Genomic DNA, 25,743 nt, shown 5'->3' on the forward strand with positions numbered 1-25,743 from the left:
ATTATTATTTTGTATGTATCACCTAGATTTTTCACAGAATCTCACTATTTTTTGATGAACACTGTAATCATGGACCATGTACTAACAGTCACTCTCCACTATATTGCATAGAGCTGTAGAGAGTGTAAAGAAGCATATGTGCTTATGGATCACACTATATTAACCCAGTATGTAGCCAGTTTATAGCTTTAGGCTCAGCCTCATGTTTTGTAATCTGACATGTGTCGCTTTATATGGGTATAATGTTTGAACACTTCAAGTGATTTTGAGATTGTTTTTCATCACATGTTGTACTTCATGTTAATGATAAATTTTGGTTGATAAGTTTTGCGTTTATTTATTAAAAAAAAGGCATAAACTTTCAAGAATTTATTTGCCATTTTCAAAATTCTGAATAATCTCTTTTTTAGACAGTTTTACGACCCAAATAAGTTAATAACTAACATTTCCAATATGTCTGCTTTATAATATAACAATCTTTATGTGTTGCACGCTTGGCTCCCAGGAGCTAACAACGGCTCAGGACCGGTCCACAACAGTCCCACAATTAAAACAAAAGAAAGAGAAAAATTACTCTGATCAGAGCTCCAACAATCCTTTATAAATTCTTTATGAATCCAACACTGTACATTGCTTGACCATCGATCCTTTTCAATGAGTATTGAATGTCTCCACAGGTTTCTGACAAGAATAGGTCACCATTCAGACTAACTCCATCGTGTTTCCTAATCCTCCTTCATTACCATCTCTCTTTAAGACAATTTCACTAGAAGAAATATGCTTATGGATAGTGTAGTATATTCTTTGTAGATTAAAATTTATTGAAAAATATACTCCACCCTACATGTGTGACTGGTGTCCTGCTTATGTCTAGATATGCACATTTTTACACCACATTTCTACATTTTTTTGGGGGTGTTCACCACATACCCTAAGTAACATGTTACCTTTATTCTAAGGGTCAGTAGAGACCCAAAGAATAAAGAGAAAGGGGAACATTTACTTATGCCGTCCACAGAATTCACCCACAGGGCATTGTCCGACGATGCACTGTGCCACGATTCACTAAGGACGTGAGTCTGATATCCTGCATGAGTCACTTCCCCGCTCGGTTCTAACAGAGTTAACCATCTTTTAAGTGGTGCACGTAAGTGCATTGTCGTACAACACAATTTGAATGTTAAATCCTGCGCTCAGTCCGATTGAGTTAGATTGTCCAATGGCAGGCACCCCAATTTGTGTCGCATGTGCTGCGCCAAAGAATGCCCCCATGCTACACAATCCCAGTGCAGACAACTGTTAATTACCTGTCCAAGCCGGCAATCCCCAAAAAAGGTGCAATGTCCGACGAAGGTGAGAAGTGCAGAATAAAACCCCTAAAAACAGAGCCCACAAGAAAATGCCACAAATGTGGGTTTTTTTGTCACTTTCCCTGCATTTGGACCCCCTATATATCACTCCATTTTCAAAACTATTAGAACAGCTTTTAGGAGGTTTGATAACCGTATGAGATCTTCATAGTTATTTAAACAAATGGAGATAACGGTCAGTAATATGTTCATTTAGTCCTAAATTTTACACATTTAAGAAAGATGAAAATAGAAAACCCATATTAAAATGTATTATGCAATTTGTCCAGGGTATGGAGACACCCCACATGTGGAAATTACTTGTATGGGTACACAGCGAGGCTGGCCATGCCAGTTTTGCCTTTAGAGTTAGGTGGTTTTTAGTTGGTTCATTGACCACTTTTGTGATCTATAAAACATCAGTTTTTTCTGTGAATGTTGCCATGTGAGGGCTTATTATTTTTTATGACGCTCATCATGTGGGTTGAATAACAATTTAGTTTTTTTGTACACGTCATTGCGGATTTGTCAATACTATATATGTGGGGGTTGTATGGTTTGTACTTTTAATATATGTAGATTTTGTATGTAATTGGGCTTTGGGGGAATATTTATTAATTTTATTTTTTATTTAAAAACTCTTTTTTACTTTGACCTGAACAAGCAATTATTTGATTGCTTATTAGTTATAATTCCCTGCAATACTAATGTATTGGAGGGTATTATCACTGCCATCCTATGTCTGTGACATGACTTTACAGACATTTGCTATAGCAATACAGACATTGCCATAGCAATAATCAGATCCCCAAAAATGCTTAGGGTATGCCAACTGAGCAGGGAATCTCCCTGCAGGCATTTAAAGGGTTAGCTTGATTTGTCCAGGCATGTAAATTAGAGCTGACATCCCATGTTTTGCGATTTCAGCTCCAGTGATGTAAAATTACTATTACTATTATGGCGTGGAAATAGTCACCATACAGAAATAGTAAGTCCTAGAGTGGCAATGAGTTAAAGGAAATCAACCACTTGGCTAGAATCACTAACCTTTGATCCCGTCACTGTCCATCATTAGTCTTGACAAACTTATAATTAGCAGCATGGAGCCACGGAGTGTCCGGTGCTCCGTGGCTGCTAATTATGCACACCCTCGCCAACTCTCTCTCCCATGATGGGAGCATAGGATAGGGAGGTGACGTCTTGCAAGACGCATCAATTAACGTAACAGATAATACATCATTAGCAGCCTGGAGCACAGGACATCTTGTTCTTTGCTCTCTGTGCTGCTACTTACAAGTATGTATTCTAGTTGATCCTGGCGTGTCAAGACTAATAACGGACAGCGCCTATTTCAAGCCTTTTTTTTTGCTTTTTTAAGTGGTTAATTTCCTTTGATATACTGTGCAAGCTCTGTATAGAATGTCATGGTATAGTGTATGGAATTGACTGAATGGTGCAAATATTGTGATGTTTATGCAGCAGTTTGGAGTAGTTTTTAATGTTGACCAAATTCACAGAGTTTGGTGGACCTTGATGACAGCTGAAAGAAACATGAATGGTACACTTGGGTTGAAATAGAAAGCTGGCTTAAAAGGTACCTTGTTCAGTTTCAACAAATAAATTGTAACATCTGTGCATGTTCGGGCATCATCGCCATCCGCTGCCTGTAAAGTACGGTAGAAGATGTGCTACTGATTGGTCTGAATATTGACTTATTTCATACTTGGTTGCCTTCCACCAATCACTTTCTCGACTAGAATATCCCACAAGAGCTTTGTCTGCCCAATTCCCAGTCCTTTTTGGATTTTGCTTGCTTCTGCTTTCCGGGCTTCTGTATTTTTTCTGACTATCCATTTGCCTCTTGATTTTGAACTGCATTATTCTCTTGGGTTTGACCCATGCTGGAAAGGAACATCGACCAGTTGACAACATACCTCTTAGGGTAGGATTGGCAATTAGGTAGAGATAGTTGAAGGGTGGTCTATCTTTAGATCTCACTGTTTGTGTTTGTCTTACCTTTCCATCCCTATCAATTCCCTAACAGCAGAATTACATAAATATTGTTTTGTGTAGCAAAATGTTTGGAATATACACTCACCGGCCACTTTATTAGGTACACCTGTCCAACTGCTCGTTAACACTTAATTTCTAATCAGCCAATCACATGGCGGCAACTCAGTGCATTTAGGCATGTAGACGTGGTCAAGACAATCTCCTGCAGTCCAAACCGAGCATCAGTATGGGGAAGAAAGATGATTTGAGTGCCTTTGAACGTGGCATGGTTGTTGGTGCCAGAAGGGCTGGTCTGAGTATTTCAGAGAGCTGATAGAAAGGCAACAGTGACTCAAATCACCACCCGTTACAACCAAGGTAGGCAGAAGAGCATCTCTGAACGCACAGTATGTCAAACTTTGAGGCAGATGGGCTACAGCAGCAGAAGACCACACTGGGTGCCACTCCTTTCAGCTAAGAACAGGAAACTGAGGCTACAATTTGCACAAGCTCATTGAAATTGGACAGTAGAATATTGGAAAAATGTTGCCTGGTCTGATGAGTCTCGATTTCTGCTGCGACATTTGGATGGTAGGGTCAGAATTTGGCGTCAACAACATGAAAGCATGGATCCATCCTGCCTTGTATGAACGGTTCAGGCTGGTGGTGGTGGTGTCATGGTGTGGGGAATATTTTCTTGGCACTCTTTGGGACCCTTGGTACCAATTGAGCATGGTTGCAACGCCACAGCCTACCTGAGTATTGTTGCTGACCATGTCCATCCCTTTATGACCACAATGTACCCAACATTTGATGGCTAATTTCAGCAGGATAATGCGCCATGTCATAAAGCTGGAATCATCTCAGACTGGTTTCTTGAACATGGCAATGAGTTCACTGTACTCAAATGGCCTCCACAGTCACCAGATCTCAATCCAATAGAGCATCTTTGGGATGTGGTGGAACGGGATATTCGCTTCATGGATGTGCAGCCGACAAATCTGCGGCAACTGTGTGATGCCATCAAGTCAATATGGAGCAACATCTCTGAGGAATGCTTCCAGCACCTTGTTGAATCTATTCCATGAAGAATTGAGGCAGTTCTGAAGGCAAAAGGGGGTCCAACCCGTTACTTGCATGGTGTACCTAATAATGTGGCCGGTGAGTGTATAATAGGGTTCTGACAGTAAATATTTTTGCTTCTCATTCTGCTGGTGGTCTTGTGAGACCTATATTACCATACTATCCATTTCTAATTAGTGTTCCTGGATCCCACAGAGCTTGTACATGAATTTGCATTATAAACATTTTGCCTGGGAGGAAGTTAGCTAAACTAAGCTATTTTTTTTTCCTATTGCACACCTCTATTGAGGTCCACTGCACTATATTAAGACTTTCATTGCGCAGCTAGCTGGAGTGCAGTGCAGCAAGGAAACCTGCCCAAGATGTGCAGACTTCCGTCATCGGCAGTCTGAGAGATACTAATACAATTGACGTCACTGAGAGATACATGGACGGGACCTGGCTACAAATAACATACAAGAGGCATGCATAAATTATCATTTTGCATAATTTTTAACATATATATTTCAATAATGCCATCATATATACACCAGTGTATCTGATGGTAAATGTCCTTTAGTTATTTTATGACAAAGCTGCATCAGATATGACTTTTAACTAACAATCCTTCCTACTATAAAGTTTTGTATCTATTTTTTTTTGGGAACATCAATAACAGCCTATTAATGAACACTGATCTGTGTTCTTCTATATATGTGCACAGCATGTAAGATCCAATATGATGTCAGTATATTTGGTGGAAAGCTTACAGTGTACTTGTCTTTTCTTCATAGTTGTACCCAAATACTTTCTCCTTGGATTTCATATGTTTCTGTCAGTAATTACTCGTCTATTTTTTAATTGTCTAAACTTCCTTGCTGCCCTAGTGTACACACAAAAAATGAAAACCTTCTGAATTCAGTATAATGCTAATGTAGGCCATCCTGCCTTCCTGGAAACTGCTTAAAAAATAATTTCCAGTGATTATTCAGCCAAGGGCAGCATCAGTAACGGTGCTCCAAAACAATGGGCATTGCTCCCTGTGGCTGGACTACTATACCACAGTAATTTGCATTGCTTAGGAAATTAACTTAGACAAGGACTGTGTACCATGATTCTTCCTCATATTCATCTGCTTTCAATATGCTTATGTTTAATTCTGCAGAGGTTGAAAGGTCATGGCTGTTTTTCTCTTTCTCTTAAATGAATATGTTTACTGAAACCAATTCATGGTATTTTGATATAATATCAACAACTACATTTATCATAACACAAGCCGAAACACAGCAAAGGCTTATCATCGAAACAGAGTACTGACAAACACTGCCCATTGTTTATTTAAAGGGATGCCCTATAAGAGTGCAAGAACCATTAGATTAGGGTTAGGATAAGGATATAATGCCAAGTATATTCATTTATCAGTGGTACTATTTTTCATTGACACATAGCACATTTATGGGCAAGAATCGCATAAAATATTATCTGTGCTGAATCTGGTATCCTATGACAATTAGCTTTTGCTGTTATTGAGTAAACTTGGATCAATCTTATAAACTGGTGTAACAGGGTCAATCTGCGCTCAGCAAATACCTTCAATGAAAAAAAAAAAAATTTACTAGAATTCCCTTTGTATCACTTATTCATGATCCTAGATCCTATTAGATCTCTTCTTGCCTTCATTCTATAGGAAGTTTCATTGTTTACTTTATGTGGATAAACAAGTTCATGGTCATGTAATGTTGCACAGTTCCACAGCTCGTCATAACACACAGATCTGATTACTCGTGATACCAATGACCTGTGCAGCTGTTTGACATCTCACGACCATGGACATATTTTCCTCCACTGAATGTAAATAATGAAATGTCCCATTCAGCAAGCAGAGATTTTGAAAGCCATAAAGAAATGATGAATAGTATACACTCACAGGCCACTTTATTAGGTACACCATGCTAGTAACGGGTTGGACCCCCTTTTGCCTTCAGAACTGCCTCAATTCTTCGTGGCATAGATTCAACAAGGTGCTGGAAGCATTCCTCAGAGATTTTGGTCCATATTGACATGATGGCATCACACAGTTGCCGCAGATTTGTCGGCTGCACATCCATGATGCGAATCTCCCGTTCCACCACATCCCAAAGATGCTCTATTGGATTGAGATCTGGTGACTGTGGAGGCCATTTGAGTACAGTGAACTCATTGTCATGTTCAAGAAACCAGTCTGAGATGATTCCAGCTTTATGACATGGCGCATTATCCTGCTGAAAGTAGCCATCAGATGTTGGGTACATTTTGGTCATAAAGGGATGGACATGGTCAGCAACAATACTCAGGTAGGCTGTGGCGTTGCAACGATGCTCAATTGGTTCCAAGGGGCCCAAAGAGTGCCAAAAAAATATTCCCCACACCATGACACCACCAGCCTGAACCGTTGATACAAGGCAGGATGACGCCAAAATCTGACCCTACCATCCGAATGTCGCAGCAGAAATCGAGACTCATCAGACCAGGCAAGGTTTTTCCAATCTTCTACTGTCCAATTTCGATGAGCTTGTGCAAATTGTAGCCTCAGTTTCCTGTTCTCAGCTGAAAGGAGTGGCACCTGGTGTGGTCTTCTGCTGCTGTAGCCCATCTGCCTCATAGTTCGATGTCTTGTGCGTTAAGAGATGCTCTTCTGCCTACCTTGGTTCTAGCGGGTGGCGATTTGCGTCACTGTTGCCTTTCTATCAGCTTGAACCAGTCTACCCATTCTCCTCTGACCTCTGGCATCAACAAGGCATTTCCACTCACAGAACTGCCGCTCACTGGATGCTTTTTCTTTTTCGGACCATTCTCTGTAAACCCTAGAGATGGTTGTGCGTGAAAATACCAGTAGATCAGCAGTTTCACCCACCTTGGCGATCAATTTCTATAATAACTGGATGCTAATCGACAAAGAAACAGGAGGGGGTGAAGAGTTAGGAAAAAGGGGATCTGGTGCACTACAGAATAATTTATAATGCCCAACTCCACGCTTCATGCCTCATGAAGCGCCTTGTGTGGCAATCTCATCGATGAAAGATAGGGAGTCTCAGAACAGAAGCCATTGCTGCCAAACCTTAAGAACCTTTTCTCTGGTACAGAATGCCTCAGCCAACAGCTCCTCCATGTGATAGATCAACATCATTTCCTTTGCCTATTCAAAAAATAGAAGGAGCCATGAGAGAACACCAATTTCGCAGCATCAATATTCTCGCCACTATTTGGCAAAATAACAATAAGTTTAGTTTTTGTAGAGCCTGGGAGTATAGATAATAATGCCACTTTAGGGGAATTATCACCCTGGGAGCCCGCAAGAGTAATATATTTTGAAAACCTGGTAGGAGTTTTCGGCAGCTCCACCATATAAATAGCATGTCACCTTTTGGAGTCTTCACAGCACCAACATGTTTCTGAAACAGACAGATCTTATGTAACAGGGAAGGGACCTGATACCACAATGACAGGTCCTTGTAGTTCCACTCCTTGGCTGAAAACATGCTATAGAGAGTTTGTGTGTATACAAAAAAGCCTTATCTCAGTCCTCAGATGTAATTGTGGTGTCTAGATCTCTTTACCATCCTACTGTGAAAGGCATGGTTGTGGTGTCGGACTCCGGGACCAATAAGGAATAGATTTGTGAGATCATATGCTCTGGGGGAGCAGTGAATGGGAATATCCCCTCAAATGCTGTGAGTTTGGATTCAAAGGATATTTCTGACCTTGGTGTTCTAAGGAACAACTTCAATTGTGAGTGTTTCAACCATGAGATACAGATTCTTCCCTGGCAGGAACTCAGCTCCTCTCCCAAAGCCAGCAGTGCCTCACCCAATACCTCATGCATCCTGGGATCATCACACACCTTGTATCCTAAGAATGTGTTTCTGGATAGTGGGTTTGAGGTTTCGACAAGACCTTGTGTTGAAGGATACCCAGCCAGATCGGAAAGGAATTTGGCAGGAAGGCCATAGAAGACGAAGCTGATGGAGTTGCAGATGGTGGTAAACAGGGGTGGAGTTGGAGAGCATCTCTGCTTCACAGCTACCCATTGCCTAGGGGAGGTAATGCCAGTCCATGGGACAGAGTAGCGATGAGACATTGTGATACAATTTCAAGTCTGGCAGCCCCAGCCCTGCGTGTTTAGGGTGGATCAGAGGTTTCCAGCTTATACGAAGCTTAAATGTGCCCCATGTAAAACACAGCATTGCTGTGCAGAAAAAGGCTCCTTCCCCTTTTTTAGCATGCTTTAATGTTTTTAACTTGGACTGGATAAAAGCAAAGTTCTAAATAGTGGGGGTCATTTACTAAGGGCCCGATTCGCGTTTTCCCGACGTGTTACCCAAATATTTCTGATTTGCGGTGATTTCCCCTGAATTGCCCTGGGATTTTGGCGCACAAGATCGGATTGTGGCGCATCAGCGCTGGCATGCATGCAACGGAAATCGTGGGGCGTGACCAAATGAAAACCCGACAAATTCGGAAAAACCGCCGCATTTACAAAAAAAAAATGTGTTGCGGAGCTTGCACTTACCTTCACTCAGCCCGGCTCGGTGTATTCCATGCGTTCCGGGGAACTTCAGCGCAGGAACTGCGTCGGAGGAACTGCCTTAATGAATCCCGGCCGGACCCGAATCCACCGCAGAGAACGCACCGCTGGATCGCGAATGGACCGGGTAAGTAAATCTGCCCCATTATCTTTTGACCATATTACCTACCGACTGCTGGACTCTCCATTTCTAATCAGTGCTGCAAACTATCAAGCACATAAACATTTTTCTTGCTACCATACAATTTGTGATGGATTCCAAATTCTTCAGAAACCAATTTTACAGACATTTGTGACATGATAGCAAAACACTTGATAGTCTGTAGTTCACAGCAAAACTAATTAATGTGACTTTGAAATGAATCTCATGGCATCCATATGGAGACATGTTCAAGATTAATGGTAAGTAAAGACATAAGTACATAAGACATAAAAAAACTACTTATCTGATACATTTAAATATACAGATTATTAGGTCTGTATTTTATGTTCCCCTTAAAAAGTATTTGACAAAATTGCAATTGTGCAGATGACAAAATGAACTTTGTAATACACTGTATTTGAGAATCTGTTTTCATTAAAAATGGGTTGAAAAATGTCATTAAATGGTGGAAATAAATAAAAAAATTGGGGTTATTTATCATATGATGCAGCAACAGCATATAATGAAACCCTGCTCTTCCAGTGCTTCTGAATTCATCTTAATTTTCAACTTACTTTTAGAAGTATTTGGGTTGGTGTTACCCTTATACTACCAGTCTTAGAACTATTTGCATCAGTGTTTCCTTACAGTACCTGTCTTTGTACTATTTGCACCATACAGTAAAGCAGTGATTGTCATAGTTCTAATTTCATTCTTATCCTAATACAGTTCTACATTGTAGTTGTTATTGCTTAATACACTTATATCCACAAATGGTCCTGTAGTTGTTTCAAAATGAGGAAAGAAGGAATTAAGGGACAGGGACATGGCTGTGGTTCTGCTGCTGGTGGTGATGTGGCTTCACCTGGTGCTGCAGGGAGAGGAAGTGTTATGTTTTTCTGTTGCAAGCAGGTATCAGGGTGTGCAACATATGCTGGTAGGCCCAAATAGGTCACTCAAAGTTGAGGCATTGTCCAATCTCCAAACAACAAAGCCATCTAAGAAAAATGTCATTTAGCAGTCATTCATGCTGTATGATTGTCAGGATTCAGAGGTAGTGGATCCTCTGTACCACCACGGAAGATGACGTAAGCCAAAACCTGGGACCGAAGTCTAAGTGTTACCTGGTTTTCACCAGAGCCTGCTGCAAAGCATTTTGGACTTGTTGCAGCGTTGTACCACCAGGCCTTTCCACTGGTGTGACTTTGTCCGTGGTGGCAGCCAAGGCAAAGTACAGAATCATAAGGCAAATTCGTGGTCAGGAACAGGCAGAAGGTCGAGACAGACAGCACAGGATTGGAGTGGGGGATGTAGCGGAAGGTTAGGACAGACAGCACGGGATCGGAGTAAATAACAGAACCGGGGTCACAACGGGAATTCATTAACACAGCAAATTGCATGGAATAGCTTGCTCAGAGGCACTAGGCGCAAAGATCCGGTGGGGAATACTGAGAGACCAACTTTTATTCACATCCTGGAAATGGCAAGCACCAATTAGAGGTGAGCTGGCCCTTTAAATCTACAAGTGCCATTGTGAGCATCCCCGCCTCCTAGGGAAAACATGACTGGAGCAGGAATGCACAAAGGCGAGTGATCCTGGGGGGAGCTAGGGGCACAGTTGCACCTATGAACTGGAACATGGGTTGGAGGAGCACGCATGACAATGATAACACATCCAGTTGGGATTCTGTGGCCTACACACCTGCTCCTATCCCAGACATAGCATTGCAAGATTTTGTGTTGGAGGATGAGGGTTTGGATGGACCATCACAAGAGATCTTTGATAATGATGAAAGCCAACTGCTGTCACTTTCTGCAATGTGGAAACAGAGAAGGAGAGCAGCTGTGAGGGCTCTGTGGTAGAAGATGCCAGGAGTGATGACAAGGTCCTAGACCCAACATCAATTGAAGAGGTCGTGGTCAGGAAGCTCTGGTCAACAGCAGAAAATGTGAGCGGGTTTAATTGCGCATAGCCAGAACTATGCCTGCTACTGCCCAGTACTTTAAGGGACTCAGCATACAATAGCCAGGTCACAGGGTATCCGCCAGGTGCCATAAGACAGAATACATGTAATTTGCACGCGGTGCCATCAGTCTATAAACCATGATCAAGATCCCAACATCTGATCACTTCATGTATGACCTGGCACCTACAAAGTAAACATGAGCTGCAGTGGATGAGACAACAAAAAAAAAAACCTTTGCTCCTTGGCTTAGCTTGTACCACAGCCTCTCTAGTGACAAGGCCACCTTTCTCCACCTTGACCACCAGCAGCACCACTGTCACCATCACCTAGCCTGTTCACACCATAAGTTCAGCTTTCTATCCCCAAATAATTGAGAGAAAGGGGACATTTGTGACCCACAAGCTCTGGTTCTGAATAAGAGAATTTCCAAATTGCCGGCCCTTGAAATGCTTCCATTCAGGCTAGTGGAGATCTTATGGGAGATGCCCCACTATATGCAATTCCTAGCTGCAACTGCTTTTCTCAACAGTTCATCCCCACCATGACCAACAGGTTGTGGATGAAATCAAGTGTGTGCTGCACAATGCCATTGGTGTTACATATCTTTTCCTGCCTGGGCCTAAAGCAGGAAGCACTTTGGCTCGCATTCTGCCAATTCGCCAGGATTGCCGGCAGCCCTCCTTACCTCTAGTTATTTCCTCCTCCTTCCTCATCTCCTGCTTTCTCATCCAGTCAGCACAGCAACTGAACCACCAGATTTAGCAAATCCAAGGGGAAATGGCAGCAGGCTGTGCTGAAACTCATCCATCTGGAAGCAGACAAATGAGTGGTTGCTCCTGCTGAACCTGAAGCCTGGCAAGGTGGAGGCGACAACGGCTGGAACTTTGTAGGAGCCGTGGGCTTAACCAAATTAATGCACATCCCTTGCATGTGCTCAACTTGGTGGGGCAAATTGGTGTTCCTCACCAATTACATGGAGCTTCTGAATAAAGTGATTGGCATGTGTTCACAGTAGATAAACTTTTTCCATCCCACTCACTGGCTCATATGTGGCGTACCAATTCAGTGAGTTCTACTTTGATATATGCTGAAAAGGAAATGTGAGCAGAAGGCAATAGTTCAATTCCAGCTACAGAACACTGGCAGGGTATAATAACCGACAAGAGGATCTGCCTATCCACAGGCAACATGGAAATCCTCACTTCCTTTAAGAGGAACCAGCATGAATCCCACGCGTGTTGACAGTGTCAGTGCCTGAGCGAGTAAAATTAAGTCAAATTAGCATTCGCAAGATTTAAAATTTAAACTTTTCAAAATTTGCATTCACTGGAATCAAAATTTGAACTACTAAAAACTCTGCATTCACTGAATTTAAAATTTAAACTGTCAAATTCTGTGTTAACCCTTACCCTCAATGACATTTATAGCATTATCTCATATATTTTAAAATGTTTTATTATATCTTTTATGTTATTATTTTAAGTACTTTTCCTATCCCATTTTTGTCAGGGTAACTTCATGGTACAGATATTTATGGGTGGTACAGACAAATTGGGTCCCCATTGACTAGAATTTGTGTTCAGGTTTAAGTCTGGGTCCCAAACTATTTTTTTTAATGATGTTCAGATGAAATGGAATTTTGACCAACCCACTCATTAAAAGTTCTGTCCATGCCCACTTGCCGCGAAAGTGATTTAAAGGGGAAAATAATGGCGCAGTCTGGCATACAAGCCCTGATAAAAGTACCCCACTGTGTTCTATAGGCTGTCATTATTGTCTGTGTCAGGCACTCTTGCTTGTAATAAGCATCGTAATGCAATGTTTAGGTCACAAAATAATCACAGTAGTATAATGTTCTATCACCAGTTAATGAAGACATTATAGTAAATGGACTTAACTGTAATTGATTTTTCCTGTTTTTACTTATGCACTAGATTTTCACACTATAAAGTGGAGCTGTGGGCATACAGTTGTGTAAGGTGCAGAAAAAAATGAATTACTAGGTTTGGTTATGTCTCCTTAGACTCTTGAATATAAATGATGCAGTTTCATACTTAACAATCTTGGGTGTTTTAAAATTTGTGAATATTGAAGTGGTATTTTCCACACATGGTGTGAATGCTTTGCAGTATAAATAATATACAATAGTTTAGGGATCTTATTAAACAAGTTATTGGTTTTCCAATTAAACTCACACCATAAATAGATTTAATGAACCGACTTTTTTGTAAATGTACGATATGTAGGAAGAATTGCACAGAGGTCAGGTATGGTGAGAATTTAATATATATATATATATATATATATATATATATATATATATATATATATATATATATAATTATTTTAGTAAAAATAATTTTAAATGTTCAGTTCTCAGAATTGTGTTATAATAGGAGGTATGTTCTCCATTGTTACCTCTTACAAATTTATTCTACACAGTGAGGATAAATGGCTTACCCCACCTCCTGCTACACTGCCCTTGGCATAACTCCATCTCTCTGCTTGTGGTCTATTGGGACTGTCTGTATGTTGTATGTGTGCGAACCATCACATAACCACTGCTCCCTACACCATTGGGATCCTCCTCTCTAAGTCTATCTAGCTAAATAAGCTTAAAGGGGTATTCTAGGAATATGAACGTTTGACACAAAAACCCATGATGCTATAGGTAAATGACATGTCATTAGTCACAAAATGGCGTTAAAATAGTTTGATTTTATGATTCACAACATTTTATAGCCTCTCTAAAGTAAGTGGAGTTATAACCAAGATGGCCGCCACTGGAAACTACAAGTCCTAAGATCCTTTAGTTCTCAGTAGCAACTCCTGCCTCTTATTCTCTGCTCCCAGTGATGATGTAACAGGTTTTCTTGCTCCGTTACCATAGTAATGATGTGTAACTGTGATCACCTAAACACTGGCCATACTGGATGCAGTGCAACCAACCAACTACAGCCAAACTTAGTGGTGATCATATGACCTGCCGAGGCAGGTGCAGGACATGTTATGTGTACATGTGACCAGCGACCATCTTCTGTCCTGTGTCTTCTCCGCATGGAGGAAATTAACAGACTGATTTAAAGGGCCAGCAGCATTTTAATTCTTCATTACAGTCTATGTCATCAGCATATTTCTGCTAAGGGGAACAAAATTTTAAATAACAACTAATTACATATGAGCTTATATTTTACTGACTCATTTGTATATGAATTATGCTGATTCCTGGAATACCCCTTTAATGATTTGTAGAGGTAAATCTATGCTAGTAAAAATAAGTCTCTGAGAACATTTTATACAACATCAATATTATGAATTTTGGGCAAAATTTTTGGTAGATTATTATATTTTTAGTCAGTATCATTTTTTTTAACCAAAGTGTCCAAAACTTTGGTAATTTTTTTTTTTTTTTAATTTATTTCAGAAAATTTATTAGAAATGCATGAATGAATTGTTTACTGAGTTCAACAAGTTTCAATAAACAGTAAATTACCAAGTGTGCTGGGCATATAATGGGATGCCCTCTAGACTAATAGCCGATGGCTATTGAGACTGCATTTTTATTTTTGGCTGTGTACATAATGCTGCATTTTACACTGGAAGAATGAAGCTCACAGAGTTTATGAACAATGTCCTCATTATTTTAGTTTAATATTTGTTTATTAACTGGGAAGAAGTTATTAAAATCTTATTCTCTCGATTACTCTAAAGGAGCTATTTTATGTTACTTTGTCATTGGCACATGAGACATTGTAGAGCCAGTCATGTTGCCATTGGATGCGAATACTTGTTTGTCTTCATTTATACTGAAAAACAAGGGCTGAGTGCCAGGCAAAGAATGAAAACCAAGTTTTCTGGCTAATCATCAAGTTCAGACGGCCAGAAACATCCCTAAAGTTATTATTCTTTGCAGATTTTTGGACAACTTTGAAAAAAAGCTTCTAAATGCAACATAATTATATGCAATACTAAATATGTTAATACGTAAAGGCTAGCTAGCTATATAAGAACTAAAATATGGCTGTGTATAAATGTGGCATTTCTTTGTAGGGCCAGAAGGAATACTGTATTTTTCGGACTATAAGACACACCACAGGCTTAGTCTCCCCAAAAAGGAAATATATGTTTTACACCAATTAAAATATCCCGGTTGGTTGTACAAAAGCAGAGGATACATACATCTACTACATCCATACAATTAGACACACGTTCTGCTACATCCACACATTTACACACACAACTCAGCTATATACACACAAACAGAAATAGGAACACACTCATATTATACATACACACATAGGAACTCACTGCTACATACACTGTGCACTGCTATACACAGTGAGCACTGCTACATACACAAATACAAATGTAAGAACGCACTGGGCTGCACTATACACATAAAACGCACACAGTTCTGCTAAACACCCATAAATAACACACTGGACACAACTTTACACTCACACACAGTTTTGCTATACACATATAAGGAGCACACTGCACACAAATATACCCATAAACACACACATCTCTGCTATTCACACATAAGTAACACACTGGGCATGGCTCGTTATAACCCACAGCTCTGTTTACTCTCCATGATACTAGCAAGCCGTGCACCTGTGTGATCATGGTCAGATTTCTATCCACTGGAAGTAAACATAGAAGCTTTCTTTAGCAGCAAAGCAAGCAGAGATCTAGAAAACATTGAGGAATTGATACAGAAAGTATATCGGAAAATTATATAACATTTCCTTACACAAACCATATTAAGTATTTGCTGAAAGAGGAAAACCCCTTTAATGTTCACTTATTTAGTCATTGGGGCAGATTTACCTACCTGGCCCATTCGCGATCCAGCGGCGCATTCTCTGCGGTGGATTCGGGTCCGGCCAGGATTCATTAAGGCAGTTCCTCGGACGTCCACCAGGTGGCGCTGCTGCGCTGAAGTTCCCCGGAATGCACTGGAGTACACTGAGCCGGGCTGAGTGAAGGTAAGTGCAAGCTCCGCGACACACATTTTTTTAAAAATGCGGCATTTTTTCCGAATCCGCCGTTCGACCACGCCCCCCCCGATTTCCGTCGCGTGCATGCCAGCGCTGATGCGCCACAATGCGATTGCATGCGCCAAAATCCCGGGGCAATTCAGGGGAAATCGACGAAAATCGGAAATATTCGGGTAACACGTCAGGAAAACGCGAATCGGGCCCTTAGTAAATGACCCCCATTGTCTTGAAAAAGCATATGTGAGAAACTCTATAAACAACAACAAGGATATTTATATATAACAACAACCTCCAGTTCATCTAACTGCTTTAGATGAAATATGATTATTTGTATATATCTACTGCGGATTCACATTGGCGTTTTTTTTTTTCTTTTCACTTTAATGAAGCCATTTGGGCTTATGGAAATTACAGATTTGTTTTCTCTTTCTGACTTCAGTGATTTTTCACTGATGGCTTACTGAACCATTTTGTTTTCAATCCGCTTCTTCACACTTTAGTTTTTTTGCACTGATCCACTTTTTTCCACTTTGCCAGTGTTCAGTGAAAAAAAAAAATAAACTGAAGTATCAAAAGCACATTGAAAAATCACTGAAGCGTGGAAGAGAAAACAAACTTGTATGTGTCCATAAGCTAAAATGGCTTCAGTTACAACTCATTGATGTGATAAAAATGACAATGTGAGTCCATCTTAAGGAAAAAAAAACATTTATCAAAATTGGCTTGTAGGCGACATTGGGCCAAATGTTTAGTTTTTTGCTCTTTTCCCATTTTTTCTTATGTTTGTGACTTTTTTGCACATTTGCAAAATTGCTCTTAATTTAGCAAAGATTGCAGTGACAGGGTTTTTCAGTGTTGCGTCTGATATAATTTTACAATCCAAATGTGGACGTATATCGTATATACTCGAGTATAAGCCGACCCGAGTTTAAGTCGAGACCCCTAATTTTACCACCAAAAACTGGGAAAAACTATTGACTCGAGTATAAGCCGAGGGTGGGAAATGCATTGGTCACAGCCTCCCAGTATATAGCCAGCCTGCCCCCAGTAGTATACAGCCAGCCCAGCCTGCCCCAAGTAGTATACAGCCTGCCCCCAGGAGTATACAGCCAGCCCAGCCTGCCCCCAGGAGTATACAGCCAGCCCAGCCTGCCCGCAGGAGTATACAGCTAGCCTAGCCTGCCCCCTTAAGTATACAGCCTGCCCCCCAGTAGTATACAACCTGCCCAGCCTGCCCCCAGTAGTATACACGAGTATATACGGTAAATCACAATTTTTGGCACAAATCAAACTGTTGGAAATAGTTTGGAAGGGAAAGCAGAAGAATTTGCAACTTTTGTGCAATTAATTTTTTTATGCAAGTGGTTATTTAATACAAAGAATATAATCATCATACATGGGGCTTGGTCAGCTGTTTAGAACAGCCCTTTATTTGATAGATCAGAGGGATGATCAACAAAGCACAGACCCAATTTATCCATGTTCTTCACAGTTATTTGTGTCATAATATGTATGTGGAGATGTATGGATAGTGGGTAGTTCTGTGGCAAAGGCAACTTCTTTAAATTCATCAACATTGAAAGAAAAACATAATTTTGTAGCATTTTGCAGATATTTCACAGCCTTGCTCATCAATTGTCATATTGAGTAAAGAAAATGCTACAAAATTTAGTGAAAAGGAAAGTAGAAAAATCTAACATGATGGGATAATTTTATAAAACTATAAGGCCCCTTCTACACTCGCGAGTGTGATGAACTTGCATCACACTTGCAACGCATGCTGCCCGGATCTCCTGGCCCGAATGCTGCAAACCGGAACTGAACTGACATACTGAACATACAGTTCCGGTTGGCAGCTTTCGGGCCGTGCGATAGGGGCAGCACGAGTTCATCACATCACAATCGCGAGTGTAGAAGGGGCCTTATACTGGTCAATGGGAGAATGTATTGTGGAAGTTATGTAACTTGTTTGTATTTAAATTGACCAAAAAATTAGTCCATTTGAAAATTTGTGACAACATTGCAAGTAAAAACCTCTACTCTAGAAATATGAAAAAACATGCAGCTATTAAGTATATAATAAAATATTCATTTTCAATATAACCACTTTTTTTGCAGGTTTTTATCTTCAATCTTTTGGGTGTCTACTTAACCACAGTCTAAAATGTGACTTCACCCATATTGAGATTTTTTTGAAACATTTTAGGCAAAAGTCACGGATCCACTCCAGATACTGCTACCTTATGCACTAAAATAAAAGTTCATTTGTCAAGCTGCATAAACCACTATAACAAATCTGACAAGCAAAAATGCCTCATGCAAACTCCAAGAGACTGGAGATAATTCCTTAAAGTGTTTGTCCACTTTCAGCAAATGATTGCTAAAGTTTATGTAAGAAAAAGTTCTACAATTTTCCAATATACTTCCGTATCCATCCCCCACAGTTTTCTAGAACTCTGCTTGCTGTCCTGCTACAGAAAGCTTGCTTGTTTACTCCCTGTGGATAGAAATCTGTCCATGGTCATGTGATGGACATGCAATTGCACGGCTCGTTATTATCACAACGAGTAATCAGAGCCATTTGATAATAACGGCTCATTCACATGCACCTCCATCACATGTCTATGAACAGAAATCTATCCACGGAAAATAAACATAGAAGCTTCCTATAGCAGGACAGCAAGCAGAGATCTAGAAAACTGTGAGGAATTGATACAGAATGTGTATTGGAAAATTAAAGAACTTTTCATTACACAAACCATATCAATTGTTTTCTGAAAGTGGACAACCCCTTTAATGTTAATTTGCTCCATTATTTTCCGCTTGTATTTTAATGCAGAACTGTGTTTTGAGTTCTGGCTCCAGAGCTAAAATCTTTCATTAATGTCTGGGAAGTGTAATCATGACAATAGACATTGTGCAAAAATGGATTGAGTACAAAAAACTAACAGTTTCAAGGCACAAAAGTAGTTCGTCTGAGGGTATGTGAGTCAACGGGTTTGTTTCCAATGAAAACAGGAAGAGTTGAGATTGCAGCTCCAGCTATCATAGAAGATGTAACTTCGTATCAGCGTAAGATAATGGGGAACATTTATCAAGCCCTGACTCCTGCACTCTGGCTTCAAAAGTTGCAAAATGGGAATTTGCTATATTTTGGATTCACTTGCACAAAAAATCTTTGCATGTCAAAAGTGTCAGTTTGCTAAAACTGATGTTGTATAATAGAACCGTAACATTATTAGCCCCAGAGGTGGTTGTGCCATCTCTGCTAGCTAGGAAAGGAGAATTAAAGGTATTTCTCATGTGTATCTCCCACATATAATTGTCGGCTATTTTTTTACATTTCTAGAAACTGGGAGAAGTTAATATTTGTAATTTTATTCATATTTCATACACTTCTAAGTGAAGAGGTTTCTTCTAAGCAACTTGTCTCCGACCCAGAAGAATCTATAATTGCTGCAACCTCTCTTGTCTCTGTTTTTACAGGTGAATGTTGTTACTCACAGTCAGTTATGTAACAGATCTGTAGAGGAGTTTAGATAGAAGAGTGTGGTTCTTATTGTTCTTGAGCATATTTTAGTATAAAGTGTACATTCATATGTTAATATTGTGTTGTATTATACATGAGGGATAAACTACTGCAGATGTGACCTACAATAATTGCTGCATCATTAAGATAGGAATGCAGATTGTAGATGTACGAAACTCTATAAAACTCTTGCTTCTTCTTTTTAAGAAAATATTCATTCACTGAATGGGGCTTGTATTGAGACAACTATTTCTGGACAATTTACAGTAATTCACACAAACTGTTGAGTAATGGAGATATTTTTGATAGTAGAAAAGTCCTTTCAAATGATCTAATCTTCTAAGCATCTTTTGTGTGTAATTAAAATTAAACTCTCCATATTTAGTGATAATATGTATTTAGATGTATGTTTGTTAAAATAAATATAAAAATGTAAAAAAGCAATTTTTGTGTCATCTGAATCTAAAAAAATCTAAAAAAATTAACTAACCAAAGCACTGTTGGCTGCATAAAAACAGGGAAGGGAGCAGAAAGGCATTTTTATGGATAACTCTTTCCTTTTAAATGTAGTTCTATTATAAGCTGCTATAAGAAAACCATAACTCTTAAGATTGTTGGACATAATTCATATTCATAATCATTTCAGATTCAAATTCATTTTAATCAAACTAATGTATATGTATTCATTGAGCCACAAACACATGCAAAAGGTTGTCTTATAAAGATATTCATGAAGACATTCATGTGCATAAACAATGGGACACATTTATAATTTGTGTCGCAAGGTCCGTTTTTTTTTTTTTTGGAGCATTGTGATTTTACATTGTGTCACAAGGGCTTAATAATATGGATCACGGCAGAAAGTATCTGAAGTGACTATCCACATTCATAAAGCTGTTATAGAACTTGGTAGACTTGCTTTTTGTGGGTCTAACTGTGCAACACAAATTGCGCCAGAAGGTGTCTGTAAAGTAGCAGTGCAGGAAAAGTGTCAGGGAGAAAAAGCTGCGCCCAAATTGAAAGACTAATTAATTAAAATTCATGAGTGTCAGATGAAGAGGAAATTTGTGGTGTTGACACATCAAATAGGTTGAAGGTTCTGCATCAGAAATGAAATAGCAGCCAATGCCAAAATCCACGCATAAACTGCATAATAGAGGTGCCCCAATGGATCTGAGGTCAATTGTTGGTGGCTTTATGTCTTCGGCATATGATGTCATACACCAATGACAGTAGAAGAGAATGCATGAGGAGCTAACCCAGGCAGGAATAGGTCCTGCTATGACTGGAGCTCTTTCAGTGTCACATGGATAGAGGTCATGAGGGGACCCCTTTAAGGCTATGTACATGAACTGTGTCAGGCTTCAGAGATAGTGGGCACACTGGATGATGACGTAAGCCAACACATGGGAATGGAATCTAAGAGGTACCCAGTTTTCATCAGAGCCTGCCGCAAAGCGGGTTGGACTTGCTGCGGCGTGGTTCCACAGGAGCGGCTTTTCTGCAGTGGCAGCCAAGGCAAGATACAAAGACATTGAGCAGAATTGCAAATCAAAATTGGGGACGTAGCAATAGGTCAAAGGAGCGTAGTCAGGAACGGAACTGGGATCACAACGGGAAATCCCAATAAAAGCACAGGGCATGGAACACAGCTTTCTCTAGGGCAAAGCAGAGGACATAGGAAGAGGCTGGCTATTTACCAAAACCGGCATCTAGCCAGTGTCAACTAGCGGTGCACTGGCCCTTTAAATTTTACAGAGCTTGCGCGTGCGCTCCCCAGGAGATGGGGACACACACGTCGAGCCGCGGGAGATGGTGCTGAAACCCGGTGAAGTAAGTGACACAAAGCGGCACACAGAGGCACATGTGTGCGCCTGCGCCAAGACATAGGTCGCAATGGCACCCATGACAAACTGTGGGGGTCATTTACTAAGGGCCCGATTCACGTTTTCCCGACGTGTTACCCGAATATTTCCGATTTGCGACGATTTTCCCTGTATTGCCCCGGGATTTTGGTGCACGCGATCAGATTGTGGCGCATCAGCGCCGGCATGCGCGCAACGGAAATCGGGGGTGTGCCCGAACGAAAACCTGATGTATTCGGAAAAACCGCCGCATTTAAAAACGGAAAATGTGTCGCGGAGCTTGCACTTACCTTCACTCAGCCGGCCTCGGTGAACTCCAGCGCATTCCGATGCTCTTCAGTGCAGCAGCGCCACCTGGTGGACAGCGGAGGAACTGCCGACTGGCCGGACCCGAATCCAGCGCAGAGAACACGCCGCTGGATCGCGAATGGGCCGGGTAAGTAAATCTGCCCCTGTATTTTAGTTCCATTTTAGTGCCACTCCAGCACTCCTAACTAACAATTTTATGTATACTTTTTATAAAATACAGATCTCCTACACTACACAGCAATATACAGGCAGTCCCTGGGTTACGTACAAGATAGGTTCCAAAGGTTTGTTCTTAAGTTGAATTTGTGTGTAAGTCGAAACTGTATATTTTATAATTGGAGATCCAGACAAAAAAAGAATTTTGCCTCAGTGACAATTGGAATTTTAAATTTTTTTTGCTGTAATGGGACCAAGAATTATCAATAAAGCTTCATTACAGACACCTTACAGTTGATGATTGCAGTCTGGGACTAAAGCAAAGCATTCAGAAGGCTTCACCAGAGGTCATAGTGGGCAGTGGGATCCGTATTTAACTAGGGGTTGTCTGTAAGTTGGATGTTCTTAAGTAGGAGACCGCCTGTACTGCAAAGCCAAATTTACTTTACTTTGACTTGTTAACAGTATCTCATGCATAAATAGACCCCGCTGTATACTTAAATATCTGCTGCTGCTGGGCTCAGAGGACTGCAAAAACTTTTCTACTTTATATACCCATAGGGACAGATTTTGTGATTGGCACAGTAGGGGCCAATTATCAGCCATACATTTATCTAAAAGCTAATGTCTATTAATACTGTAAGTCATTTTGGAGAGGGACACTGGTGTCTGAAGAATTGAATTCTTCAATGTATTAGTTACACGCCATTGTAACTTGCTTTACCACTTATTTGGTCGCACAATATGGGGGGAGATTTATCAGAAGCCTCTGAGAACAAAACTCTTCTAGTTGCGAATGGCAGCCAATTAGAGCTCAGCTTTCATTTCCCCCCCAGCTGTTTATAAAATGGAAGCTGTGCTCTGATTGGTTGACATGAGCAAAAAGAACATTTCTGCTCTCAGAGGTCTCTGTTAAATCTCCCCCACATTTGAAGTGCATTCATTATGAATCAGGAGGTTCTGTTACATACTCAGGATGCTTGGACACAAAGAAGATTAAAATGTGAAGCGGATATAAATTCCGCTGAATGAGCACATGAGAAACCATGAAGGAGCACCGCAGGGATCCCTAGCGTATATCACAGGGGACATATTGTAAGGAATTTTCACCAATACAACTGCAGGGGAAATACAGCAACCAAACCAATTTAGAAGCGAAATGGTTAAACTGAACAGATGTTTAGATCTTTGTATGGAATTTCTTATCATGTAGAAAGACACTTTCTCATGGTTGAAAGCATTTTTGATGACAAAGGTGATGAGTAGTAAGAAGCAGCTGAAAATTGCAGTGCAGTGGTTGTAGCAGCATTTGTAGTGGTAAAGGTTATGTGGTGAACAGATTTGGCTTTAAGCAAAAAATATCCTCCTAAATGGTACATTAATGGGGATCTGACTCCTAACTCCCCCACTGATCAGTTATCAATGCACAGTGAATGGAACATGAAGCGGACAGTGCCATTGTCTCTGTAATGGCCAGACCCAGCACTTCCATTCAGCCACCCTTCAATTCAATGGGTGCTGCACTGCAATTAAAGGGCTCAACCATAGCCAAAATAACAGAGGTGACTGCTCTCTTTTCTATTCTCTACGTATGTCATCAGAGCAAGGACTTTGTCCATGAGTTGTCGCCATTGGCTATAGTTTACTTGTAACTTGGTATATAATAGAAGACCAAAGGGTGTAGCACAGCCCAGGTATATGTGAGCCGAATGCACAAAGGACAAAGTCAAACCAAAACATAAGAAGAAGAGTGCATCCAAAAGGCTCATGGGGTAATGCAAAATCAAATATCAAATTTTATTAGTACAAGACAGACAATCAACAACACTCTTAAAAACATTTAAAACACATGATGTACATACCAAAACAATGTACAGTGACCTGGTGTAGGTACACCGTAACTGCCCACTGTCAATCACTGAGTAGTGATATTATACCTCCCAAGGAATTCTCAGCCTGATCATAACAATGAATAAAGTGCCAAAAGTGCTATATACATGAGAAAATCAACAGTCCTCTGTATCTACAAAGCTAGAGAATACCCACTGTCGTAGTATGAATAAGTCTGAAAGGTGCCAATTCAATGGTAAACATGACAATTGTCAAGGGGAAAAATGAAAAAATTACAAGTTACCACAGAATGACCTGCATACAGTGAAAGGAGGTAAGTCAGGACAGAGGCAATGGGCTCCCCACACGTTTCGTCACCAAAAAGGCAACTTCCTCAGGGGCCATTCAGCCACCCTTTAATTCAATGGGTGCTGCACTGCAATTAAAGGGCTCAACCATAGCCAAAATAACAGAGGTGACTGCTCTCTTTTCTATGATACCCCTTAGGAAGTTGCTTTTTGGCGACGAAACGCATGGGGAGCCCATTGCCTCTTTCCTGACAATTTCCCCTTGACAATTGTCACGTTTACCATTGAGTTGGCACCTTTCAGACTTATTCATACTACGACAGTGGGTATTCTCTAGCTTTGTAGACACAGAGGACTGTTGATTTTCTCATGTATATAGCACTTTTGGCACTTTATTCATTGTTATGATCAGGCTGAGAATTCCTTGGGAGGTATAATATCACTACTCAGTGATTGACAGTGTGCAGTTATGGTGTACCTACACCAGGTCACTGTACATTGTTTTGGTATGTACATCATGTGTTTTAAATGTTTTTAAGAGTGTTGTTGATTGTCTGTCTAATAAAATTTGATATTTGATTTTGCATTACCCCATGAGCCTCTTGGATGCACTCTTCTTCTTATGTTTTGGTGTAACTTGGTATATGACACCAGTACGCAGAACCAAGTCACCAGACAAGGGATGAAGCAGACGGTTAGCAGTGTTAAAAAAAAGTAGACCCCAGGGCAGACAGGCGACCGATGGATATGGTTAAATATGCAAGATAGATCATAAACATGATGCTGTATATGGACTTAGAAGAGCAGCAGCTGAACCCCTTAAGGACCACGCCATTTTCATTTTTTGCTAATACTTTAGCATACGGACCTTTTAGCATACGGACCTTTAGCATACGGACTGTATGACTTTTTGACATTTTATTAAATATTTTGTTGTTGCCAAATGCCTAAAAAGTGGCATTTAGGCACTATTTTCTATTAGGGGGTTCACCGCCAGAAATAACCTTTTTTATATGTTGATTGATCGGGACATTTGGGATACAGTGATAACCAACATGTTTATGATTTTATTCGTTTATTTTTATGGCAAAGGGGGTGATTTGAATTTCTAGTTATTTTTTGATTTTTATTTTTTTTTTTTACCACTTTTTAGACCCCCAAGGGTATTTTAACCTCCAGCACAGTATTATAGATCCTTTCTCATGATATGTCGTGGAGTCTCATACAGAATCCAGGCTGCCATGGGAATGGATCGGCACTACCCGATGATGTCATGGGGAGCAACTATCCAACCTATGATGGTGGTACCCAGGCGCCAACAGCGATTACCCGCCATCAATTGATTGTGCCAGCGGTGGGTGTTAGCTGCATGATGTAGCCAACACCCAACAAGTATGCCCGTGAGCTCTCTTCATACATCCTTAATGACATTAGGGTGTATATGTACCATGGGTCTTCTCAGCAGGTCATGTGACCAGAGTGATGTCATCTAAGATCCTGCAACATTTGCAACGTCTACCCCTTGTATGTATCTGATCACATGAAATCACAGGACTTCTACTCCTCTCCTCCTCTATGGAGGCATGCTGTGATTTCTTGGGATCAAATACATACATGGGGTAGATGTTGCAAATTTAACATGGCCTTAGATGACATCACCTTTGTCA

The sequence above is a fragment of the Engystomops pustulosus genome, chromosome 1, assembly GCF_040894005.1.
Source record: "Engystomops pustulosus chromosome 1, aEngPut4.maternal, whole genome shotgun sequence".
In the NCBI taxonomy this organism is placed as follows: domain Eukaryota; kingdom Metazoa; phylum Chordata; class Amphibia; order Anura; family Leptodactylidae; genus Engystomops; species Engystomops pustulosus.